At 35.2% G+C, this 11,857-nt stretch overlaps 1 long non-coding RNA gene across 2 annotated transcripts; it reads left to right on the top strand.

The window, feature by feature from the left end:
* Positions 1-363: 363 nt before the first annotated feature.
* Positions 364-11,624, top strand: LOC137396966 (uncharacterized). 2 transcript variants are annotated; one of them, XR_010978680.1, is made up of 4 exons: positions 364-510; positions 6,943-7,075; positions 10,048-10,164; positions 11,510-11,624. It is a non-coding gene; the product is annotated as an uncharacterized lncRNA (long non-coding RNA). The 2 variants fall into 2 exon arrangements; XR_010978681.1 differs by lacking the exon at positions 364-510 and adding an exon at positions 4,873-4,909.
* Positions 11,625-11,857: the final 233 nt, after the last annotated feature.

Below are 11,857 nucleotides of genomic sequence, written 5' to 3'. Positions count from 1 at the left end.
TATATATATATATATTTTATTGTGCACGTGGTAGCGTATAAATTAAAACCATCAAAAATTTACAAATCCTGTAGTGAAGTTTATCTTATCTTGAAATTATCAGTGTGGCACTCCTTTGTCTGCGCATGCTAAGGTGAGGCCGGGTTCAGACCTGGGGACAGCTGCGTAATCTCGACTCATTATGTATCCAACAGCTGGAAAGAAAACAAATTGTGTAGCTGCGTATGGGCATCAAATTAATTTAATTGCGCAAATGACGACATTTCTTTCTGTAGGACATAATAGTCGAGCACTCTGAGCTTGTAGTCCATGAGCGATCGCTTGCATAACAGGTACTCTGTCACACGTGTCTTAGATGCCATATTGGTTCGAACCAGGCCTAAGTAAGGCTGTAAATCTAACTCATTCCATCTCGTTACAGTCAGGCTTTTAGCTTTAGTTTCTGATTTAGACGAACAAGGATAGGCTAAAACTCTATTTAAGAAATAGGACAGATAGTGGAGGTAGCAGGTATGTGTGCTTATGCTTTAGCTCTGGCTTACCATGTACTTTGGAGATTACATTGAACTAAAGAATTTATGGTTGTCACTCATCCAAAGTAACAAAAAATTAGGACTTTTATTAGAAGCCTGAATGATTGTAGCCTAACATTTATTTCATATTCATGTTTTTAACGCAGTCATTCTGACTTTATATATGTGTTAGTCGTATAACAACTGAAAAGCAGAAAATCAAAGAAGAGAAAGGCGGTTATGAAAGCTTAGATATAAAGTTATAGGGAGCAAAAAATATGCAGGTACAAAAACCCACCTGACGGCGCAGGCCAAGACAACATATGTAGTTTTAAAAGCTGAAGATAACTGTAGAAATGTCAAGTGATTTGCAAGAATTGAGAGTCGCTATCCTTGGTAATGTTTCCGTAGATATGGATTACAGAAAAATGTTGTCTTGCTAACTGGTTGCTAGATGCATGCTTTACATTAAAGCTTCAAGGTCGCGAATGATAAGTTTTTCAACTTTTTAAAGATTTCAAGGGATTCAAAAATGTACAGCAACTGTTTCAATAATATGGTTTACAGAAGGATGTTTAAGAACTGAATAGTGAAATGGTATATAATTTATATTGTAATATTCATACAAAAATTATTTCCGTACCATATGCTTATCAAAGCTTCCATTGCAAGGCAAAAGTTAGCAGTAGTTCATTTTTCAGTATAGAAATTTAGGACGAAAAATGGATGTAAAATGAGCAACATTGTATAATGCTAGAACTACATGTAGCATCAGCTTTGCTAACAAGGCTTTGTGAAGGATATTAGATACGCATGACATGAGAAAAATCTTTTACCATTGATGTTTATATTATTGAATGATATTATTAATATTCCCAGTTGCAGATATTACTTAAGAGAAAATGACTATTTTGCCATAAGCTTAGCTTTTGAACATTTTTTTGATTGGCTAATCAACCATGATACAGATACATGCAAAATAATTAAGCTCTCTGTATACACATTAATATGCTAGTTAGCAACAAATTTGTGTGTAGCATTAGCAAAATCAATGACTAAAATTTGCTTTATAGTTTTCCAGTGTGCTGCAGGACACTTTTTGTCTCTTGTGAGCTTTAGCTTTCAGAGCCAGACATTACCCAGTTCAAGAACTGAAGGTCATAATTTAGTAGCTAGCATTATTTAACCATCCATTTGTATATTGCTGAGGGTATGGCATAATGTAATAGCATGGCTGGTGGTTGTTTAGTTCAGGCTAATCCCATCGGCCACTGTCAACACCTCGCTGGCACTTGTTACATGCATTACTCATGCTTCTTTGTCTAATGGTGCGTGTACACTGGCCGATATTGTCACCCATTTTGTCGAGCACAGACCAATTTGATGAGTCGGTGTCGGCATCGGTAGGTGTGAGCAGAGAGATCGGTGTTGGTGGTGATTTGAAAGTCGGTGTCGGTGAATCCCAGCAGCTCATCAGCCAATCATAAGCTAGGAGCCTCTGATTAAATGAGCCTAAGCTTTAATGGCAGTTCTAAGTTTATGAAACGAAAGGGCTAGGTTTAATGAGAGGCTAGGAGACTGTCATTAAACTTTCCCTAGTGCTCTTTCTGATAGTGAGCTTTTATTTAAATTAATTAAAAGTGAATTGCCAGTTGTATGACTACTACTAGTACTACTACTAGTTCTACTACATGTACTACTTTAAAGGAATTTGCCGGCCCTTACTTGGCACGATCTAAATTATTTCATACAGAAATAAATTGAGTGTGATTTTATTCAAGGTTTTATTAGCGAAGGAAGTTTACTAGCCGAGGAGCGTACGACCATTCGCTCTGTCTACTAAGTGAGCGTTGCGCCCTTATATACAATAAAATTGCCCGTTCCGGCTAACGGAACCGAGTAGGAACACCAGGTAACAATGTTTAAATGGCCAATAATTAGGCCCGCTAGTGCGTTGATATGACAACATAAACGACGACAATTGATAGCCTAACGAGTAACAAGGCTATAATAAAAAGGAAAACGCATATAATAAAATATTTATAGACATAAAATATATACAAACATATAATTACATATAATACAGACTGTCAGAGCTCCCGCAGCTGATCCTGCCATCAACTAAATCTAATCGTCATCGGAAGATTCCATTCGGCATTCAGTAGTTGCTGCTAGCGGTAGTAGTAGGAGCAGTAGTAATAGTGTAGTACTAGTATATAATTTTCCACATCAAACGCGTTGATTTTTATGTGTACTCGTCTTTGCGTGGTTGGGTGAAGGTCAGAACGGCGAAGCGCTGTGATTGGCTGTTGGTACCGAAAAAAATGGTTCGATCGTTGCAATGTAAAGGGGAGTCGGTGTCGGCACCCATACATGAAATGTCTGAGGTACCGGTCTGAGTCAGGGTATTGGCACCTAATCGGAGTCGGTCCTGGCCAGTGTAAACGCACCATAACTTGTGATGTACTGTCTAACTGGTCTTGGTCAACATGAATGCATGCTCACCATCAATTGTCTTTTTTTTCTGTAGATTCTGCAATCGTGTGTCGTAATGATGCTATGATGCCTGACTTGCTTTTGGTTGCAGGTATGTACTGACAAGATAAAACAGTGTGACTATTTTTTCAATTTTATTTTCAGGGTTTAATTATATGGTCTATAATTTTGATAACAACTGTGACTTAGTCTTTAGCTGAACGCCCTCTTTTCTTGTTATTTTGTTACTGTTACTCATGCCAACAAGAAATTTAAAAATCATATTGTTTTAACTAATAATAATAGGAAAGGTGGAGTACTATTTAAGATAGCGTTTTTCTGTAGACCCGCATTACAAAAATCATAATTAGCAATCAATATAGCTCTGGTCATGACATTAAAATTAACATTTTTGTGGTTTAGTGTCATGCTTAGCCTCTGAACATTGATTTCAATGTTTTCCAATGTTTCTAACTTGAAAGTTTTGAACTCTTGAGATTACACCATACTGACCCTCTTATAAAGCTTAACCCTGTCTATAACAAATATGATTTCATCTAGTTCTTAATAGCCTAGCCGACTAACCTTACCTACACTGTGTAGTACTGTCCTGATTGTATTGTGGCTGATTTTTGTTAGTACAAATTAGGGTTTGGCACTAGCAGTGAAACTCACTGAAAATTCATGGGGTTATCTTCTCTCAAATCTTGTAATTAGAAAGTTTGAGTATTTTTATCTTGTTGGCTAGAATTTAGACTGCTGCATGTGAGATTTGGCGCTTGAATTATTTGAACAGAATGGATTAATGCTGGGTTTACTGGGACTGAAAGATGTGTGATATTCAACAACCAGGCTTGCTACGAACTAATGCAACTATGGAAATAATTATAATTGCATTTCAATATCATGATGACTAAGTTGGTGTCTTGTAATAATTTAGGTTGTACACATAAAACACCATAGATATAGCATGTTTCAGTCAGTTCTACTAGTACAATTAAATATGACATGGAGTCGTGTAGTGTTTTTATAATTTTAGTCTCCATTCTTCTTATTTGAGATTCTGACGCTTGTCGCCAATGTTTTTGTAGTTCTACCTGCAAAATGATAAAAAGTTATTTTCACCTGTAAAATTACAATTTAAGTATATATATTGAACAATACTTAAATTGTTCTATGTACTCGAAGAAGAGATAGAGATAAGGTTTGAGTGATCAAAAAAGATATATGTGTATGCAGGGACAAGAACACTCCAGATAACCTAATCGCAAACCAAGAAAACCTCTGTAGTCATAAAAGCCGAAGAAACTGTAGAAATGTCAAGCGATTGGCAGTAGTCGAGAGTTGCTATAATTCATAATGCTTTGGTAGATATGAATTACTAAATAATTTTTCAGCAAGCTTAGCTTTTGAACCATGATACAGATACATGTAAAATAATTAAGCTCTCTGTATACACATTAATATGCTAGTTAGCAACAAATTTGTGTGCAGCATTAGCAAAATCAATGACTAAATTTGCTTGATAGTTCTCCAATGTGCTGTGGGACCCCTTTTGTATCTTGCAAGCTTTAGCTTTCAGAGCCAGACGTTACCCAGTTCAAGAACTGAAGGTCATAATCTAGTAGCTAGCATTATTTAAACATCCATTTGTGTATAGCTGAGTGTATGGCATTATGTAATAGCGTGGCTGGTGATTGTTTAGTTCAGAGAAATGGCTAATCCCATCAGCCACTGTCAACACCTCGCTGGCACTTGTTTACACGCGTTACTCGTGTGTCTTTGTCTAACTTGTGATGTACTGTCTAACTTATCTTGGTCAACATGAATGCATGGTCACCATCAATTGTCTTTTTTTTCTGTAGATTCTGCAATCGTGTTTTGTAATGATGCTATGATGCCTGACTTGCTTTTGGTTGCAGGTATGTACTGACAAGATAAAACAGTGTGACTCCTTTTTCAATTTTATTTTTAGGGTTTAATTATATGGTCTATAATTTTGATAACAACTGTGTCTTAGTCTTTAGCTGAATGCCCTCTTTTCTTGTTATTTTGTTACTGTTACTCATGCCAACAAGAAATTTAAAAATCATATTGTTTTAACTAATTATAATAGGAAAGGGTGGAGTACTATTTAAGATAGCTTTTTCTGTAGACCCACATAACAAAAATCATAATTAGCAATCAATATAGCTCTGGTCATGACATTAAAATGAACATTTTTGTGGTTTAGTGTCATGCTTAGCCTCTGAACATTGATTTCATTGTTTTCCAATGTTTCCAACTTGAAAGTTTTGAACTCTTGAGATTACACCATACTGACCTTCTTATAAAGCTAAACCCTGTATATAACAATTATGATTTCATCTAGTTTTTAATAGCCTAGCCGACTAACTTTACCCACACTGTGTATTATTGTTCTCATGGTATTTTGGTTGACTTTTGTTAGTAAAAAGTAGTATTATACTCACTGGAAATTCGGGAATTATCTTCTCTCAAATCTTGATATTTAAAAGTTTGAGTATTTTTATCTTGTTGGCTAGAATTTTGACTGCTGAGTTTGAGATTTGGCACAAGAACTCTTTGAGCAGAATGTATAAGTGCTGGGTTTACTCCACTTGAAAGATGTGCAATATTCAGCAACTATGCTTGCTATGGACTAATGCAACTCGGGAAATAATTATAGTTGCATTTAAATATCATGCTGACTATGCTGTTGTCATGTATTAAGTTAGGTTTTACAAAAAAAAACACCGGAGATGTAGCATGTTTCAGTCAGTTCAACTTGTTCAATTAAAATGACATAGAATGGTGTAGTGTTTTTATAATTTTAGTCTCCAATCTTCTGATTTGAGATTATCACGCTTGTTGTCAATGTTTTTGTAGTTGTACCTGCAAAACAAAAGAAAATTATTTTTCATTTGTTTTTACAATTTAGGTATAAGGAACAATACTAACCAAAACAGTAAATAATGCAGTATCTCATCAATGTTAGCCCTCTGAACCCTCACAGCTGGTATTACGGAATTGCGTAGGCTGTGGCAGAAACCTTAATGGCGGAATACAGGCTTCCATATGGATCTGTTTACAAAATATGTTTTTAAGCAACAGCAAAAACTAATAAAATTAATTCTTTTGCAGGATGTTAGATTCAAAATTTCACTTCCATTTGTAACATTTTTCACTTATCTTTATCTACTTCTTTCATTATAATAACACATTTTATTAGAATGATATCGCGAAACAATCAATATGACTCATTCGTTGGTAGGTCATAAATGACTGTGATACAAATGTGGAATTTTATGATAATAAATATAAATTTCCAGTATATTTTGAGTCATGAAAGGATGATGAGCGTGCTATGGATGAATATTATCTGTAAATGTTTAATGAGTGTTTAAAATCGTGCGAACTTTTATAGTTTTAGCCCGAATAATGGTGACATACTGTTTTTTTCTGTTTGATGACATCTGCTGTAGGTTGTCCGACTTTTTGTACTGCTGTTTCACCAAATATCATTGCATTGTTAGCACGTTTAGATATATTTGGTAAAAAATTAATAACTTCGGATTGCTGGACATATTGTGTAGGTTTACTGACACGCATTGATTAGATCGAGCAAGGATCAACGGGTTAAAACTCGGTTTCGTATCATGGATTTTTACAAGTTTGTATTTATATTTAACAACTATGATATTATCTTACATGTATTTACATAGCATTGTCTAATTTATTTGAAAATTAGAGCTTTAACTAGCAAATGTGGTTGCTGTCTAATGACACAGGCTTGGGTAATATTTCATACCAAGGGTTAGTACAAAGCCATTTGCATAGCTATTCATCCATAACATCTCGTGTATTGCTATTCATTTGACCAGCACTTTATGTATTTCTATACCAAATTCATTGACATACAAACCGGTGGTGACTCACGGTTCTTTCATCTATATAGGCCTGGGCGGTCATCAAGGTCCTCTTCCTTGCATTGTCTTCCGGAAGATTTTGGCGATGAGTAGATCATAAATGTCAGTTGAACGCTTCTTCCCTGTCATTAGACACGTACCCAACCTAATTTTGAACAGCTGGTAAGTCATCATTGACTACTTGACTTGATGGGCTTTGTACTTAATGACCTCCCATATACTCTCAACACATTAGTCATAACTTATAATAAACTTTCATGGGTAGCAAAATCGTAAATGATACAGAATTTGAAGCGAACACGAGTCAATACACAAACCGGCTATAGGAAATCAATTGATTCTTCAGAAGATTGTGTCAGTCTACCCCAAACCTTCAAAATAAATATATTGATATATATATATAACAATAACCAATGAATAGATTTAAGAATTCAAGCAATTTATGTTTACACAAATTCTGTACCATTCACTATCTCACTACCCACTTTCGCCTTGAAATTCTAGAAAATTAGAGATGCGAGCTTGCAAGGTGGTTTTTGATGTATCACTAAATGCCCAAAGATGCGAAAGGCCAGTTACGGAAACTACATCACTTGGTTTTCCCGTCAGGTCTGCTTCAGATTTGTTTTAAAAAGTTTGGCCTGAAATGAGAGTATAAGCAAATCGAGAAGTTTCCAGCCAGGAAGAGATGATTTAAAAATTAAAATGAAGAAAAAATAGAATTAGCTCTAATATAAGATCAGAACGTTTTTTTCAAAGATGTTTTATTAAGCTGAATTCAGTTATATTAAATTTATACTTTAAGTTTGTTTATGCGATGCCACAAAAGTGTAGCGTACCAAGCGTGTTGCATCAGGTCTCTCTCTCACAATGATTAGTGCTATGATTCTCTGAAAGGTAAGAACTCCATATGGTATGCTACTGTATGGACTGCTGCATACTGCCACTACTCAAAATTATGTTGTGCATAATACTGCTACATTTTAATGCAGACCATAACCTTTACATAGGTATTTGTAGCCTTGGGGGCATGGGTATAGAGCATGAATAGATAAAATCATGTATTTTTTCATTGTAATATCTCTTATTGGTAGTTTTTTAGAGGATGGCAACACAATAATTTATCTTTAGTTAATTTATATAAAAAACATTTTTGAGATAGGACTTTAAGAAAATTAACTTGCGAGCTTTTGTCCCAGAATGCATTTTGCTCTCATATCAGACATGACTGTACAGTAGGCGCTGCTAAAATGAGATGATCAGTTCTAGGAACGTTTACATGATAAGGATTTTTCATTAAAAGAATGTTAACATACATGTAAATTGTCTAAACCATTTCAGGACCTTTCCAAACTCGCTCATGTGAGAATCCGACTTAAATTCTTTTGAATGTATTGGCGGTGCCTTAACTGTATTATTGGTTTTCATCGACAACTTTTCATGATCAACCTCATTGGTTTAATAGACCATGATTGTGGTAATTTGACAATAATTTGATGAAGAGCGCATAGTTTGACGCGACAGCGACTTACAACAATTGACTAAGAAAAAATAGTTTCACTATAAAAAAGCGATAGTACCTTTTCGTCATCTATTCGTTCTTAAGAGCTCAAGATTGCAACTCCAACTCGTGACATTCAGATGCACCGACCAATAGCCTTAAAGTATTTATCAACAATTGCACTGCTATATGTACCTATTCTCTGTTCCGTTGTCACTTCAGGCAAATTATCACAAGAGTCAGAATGTCATGGAAATTGTATGTATTATATGTATAATGCTTTATGTACAGTGTTGGGAAAAAATCTTTGTCTGTCTGTTTAAGTAAGTGTAGCACTGCAATAAATTCATCATAATTTGGAAATATTTTGCACTGCATACATAAAACCCTGTATCAAAACAATCCTAATGAGCTGAAAAATAGAAATAACTAGATTTTAAAATTGCCAAATATCTTCTATTGTATCAACCGCTGCCTACTAATTCACACTGCATGCCAGAAAATATGTCATCGCAAATTTCGTTATTATCTCTTCTTTAATTATTTTCTAAATTGAAAATAACAGTCTTGTACTGTTATGGGCCCAGAAAAAAACCATTGGGGTTGTTTTGCATTTTAATATTTTATCTGGTAGCCTTTGCAGACTATAACCATTCTGCAGCCTTAGGCATGCTGTGAACAAGCCTCACGAGCGCTTGAGTGTTCATAATCTGAAACCAGCAATCATGTTGGACAGCTGGTTTTTTCAAACGCCTTGATCGTGGTAGATCTTTGGTGGTTTGATGCTGCATTCATTTCTTCACCACTTAATTTTCTTTAGATTGAAATACTCTAAGCTTCTTCGCTATTTTTCTATTGCTCAGATTGCTCATCGTATGCAGGCGAATGATGAGGTCGTTGACACATTTCTTATCCATGGTTGATGTTGACGCTGGTATGAATTCTGGGATCTCTAGCTGTTCCTCTTTTAACAAGCAAAACTGTAAACCTTCGCTGCACATGCTGTCCAACAGAATCTCTATTGTTGTGATAATATTCCACTTGAAAATTAATAATGTCATATTGCGTTTGGAAATGAGTTAATAAGCACTGATTCACATTGATTGGCCTAAAAATGATTATTGATCCCTGATTAACAGTAATTTTATTACTGATGGTGTCAACAAGATCTAATGTTACTTTACTTTTAAATGATGCATGGTTTGTCAGGGTTCAATCCCTCTACATGACTACTACAACAAATTTACCTAAAATGGGCAGTGAGGTTTGAGGTGGACAAATACTTTCTGACACCGCTGTATGTCGCTTTCTTTTCTCGCAGGTGTGGCGAGACAGACTAACACTCAAATCAAACTTTAGAACTCGCCCGATGATACACTTTAAGTTATATGGAGTTTTTTACGCGGTACGAAGCAAAAACTTCACAAAATTGCCCGACTTTTTCTAGAATTTATGCTATAGGAGGTATACGTTATAGGAGCATCTACTTTACTCTAAAAGACCATGTGAGTTTGTGAGGTACAAATATCATGTTTAAAGTGTGCAATAGCTCCCATGTAGGATACTCTTGCTCCCTCATCACTAATTGAACTTGAAAGTTTATTGTGTATTATCTAATTTTTATCACTTTTAGCCTTGCTTGTCCTCTAGCGCAAAGCCGACCTATTGCTTCTAGATGTGACTCTGGCACTTATGGAATAAAAGTGCAAGCTGAGTTATCAGTAAAGATTTTGACAGAACTGTTCATGAAGTGAGTGTGAGAGTGCTTTAATTTCAATGCTGTAGTTTATCCCATTTTCTTTCCACTTAACATGGAATGTTTGATTAGTACGATATTTTAGGCAGTTTGAGGCCGCTTGTTTTTGGGACAATGTTTAATTATGACTGTTGATGTACTGGCGGTTAAGACATTTGAAAAGCTGATAATGGTGTTTTTATAAAACCCCGACAACAAATTCAGAGTAATTTTTTGCTGTGTAGCATATTTGACTCAATAGAACAAGTGTTATCGCTGAAGCATTCTCTTAAGGTGAAAACAAATTAGGCGATATTGTGTTAGAGCTAATCTGCGTTAAAATTCACTCAGCGTGTTCATGCAGAGCGATAAAGCTAGAATATCTCTACACAACTTTATTGCTAACGAGATGCATTTCGATTGGTTAGTTCTTACCAGAATGTAATTTTACGGCGGGTAATTATTTCTTACCGATGTTCAACAACGAACATCAGCTCCAATTTTCTATTTTGTTACGAAACATCTTCAGAACGAACACTCAATTGTTCATGAATTTAATAATAGCACTCCCAGTTCTGTCCATCATAACAAAATTTAAAAAAATCCGAGTTGAAAACCAACATCCGGAGTCAATCGTTGCGCCAGTTGACCATCTTGAGAATGGTAAATATTTAATATATTAAATATGAAAAACCACTACAAAATAAAATATGTATAAAAAATTGTAAAAACAATACAGCTAAAAATACAAGAATAGTTTTTTCTTTTGTCTTTTTGTAGTGTAGGCAGTGTACACTCTTTGAAAGGGAGATAGGTTTAATAACAAATGTGGAGGTTGTTTATGTTGTAGCCTAGACGACGACATTTTGACTGGCCTAAATTTATCAACAACTCCGAAAAAACTAATGATACGGATTTTTATTGGCAGTTTGTGAGTGTGCCCATTATATCATTTGCTAGTAAATCGCTCAAGTGTGTTTATGCACGCACCAGCGATATCTTCGCCCTCATGACGCTTGCAATAAAATTGCCTAGTGTGTTTGGACCTTAAAAGCTCCTTGCTATATTTTCACAAAAGGCGAATATACCTAAACCTATACATATACTGATAAGGTAACTTACCTCCTCAAATAGAGTTGGCGTTCATTAAAAAGATGGCGCTCGATTTTCAAAGCAGTCTCCTGATGTGGTCCCAAATAGCAGTGCCAATCAAATCAAGGTGCATTCAAATATAGGTTTAACGGTAGCTCACTTTCAACATTTTTTCCAATACCAAATTGAAGGTGGTCAGAGACTCTGTGCATAAAGTCCTCATCAACTTATTTTTTTATACAATGTTAAAATCTTTGTTCTTTTGTAGAAGTTGTTTAATCTGGAGAACGAAGATGAGCTCACCACGCAGAACTATTGTTCTTTAATCATGTTCTCACAGAACTAATCATATTGGCCTACAAGTGTTTTAAAAAACTGAAGGGTAAGTTGATGAGTCCTCTACTTTTTGTAGTCCTAATCTTCTGATAATTAAATTGGGCTTTGATGACTAAAGTGAGCTCTGGAGACTGCAGTCATTACATTGGGTAGTTGGCTACACTAAAATACTATAGCACTGACAATCCGCAAAAACAGTAAAACAATAGTTATGAAGCAAAATAACCATGTATGGAGTGGCATATACAATTGATATTTAAATTGTACAAATACAATATCA

The sequence above is a fragment of the Watersipora subatra genome, chromosome 5, assembly GCF_963576615.1.
Source record: "Watersipora subatra chromosome 5, tzWatSuba1.1, whole genome shotgun sequence".
Lineage (NCBI taxonomy): Eukaryota > Metazoa > Bryozoa > Gymnolaemata > Cheilostomatida > Watersiporidae > Watersipora > Watersipora subatra.
Note: the sequence above shows the minus strand (reverse complement) of the source record. Positions and strands in the feature narration are given on the sequence as shown.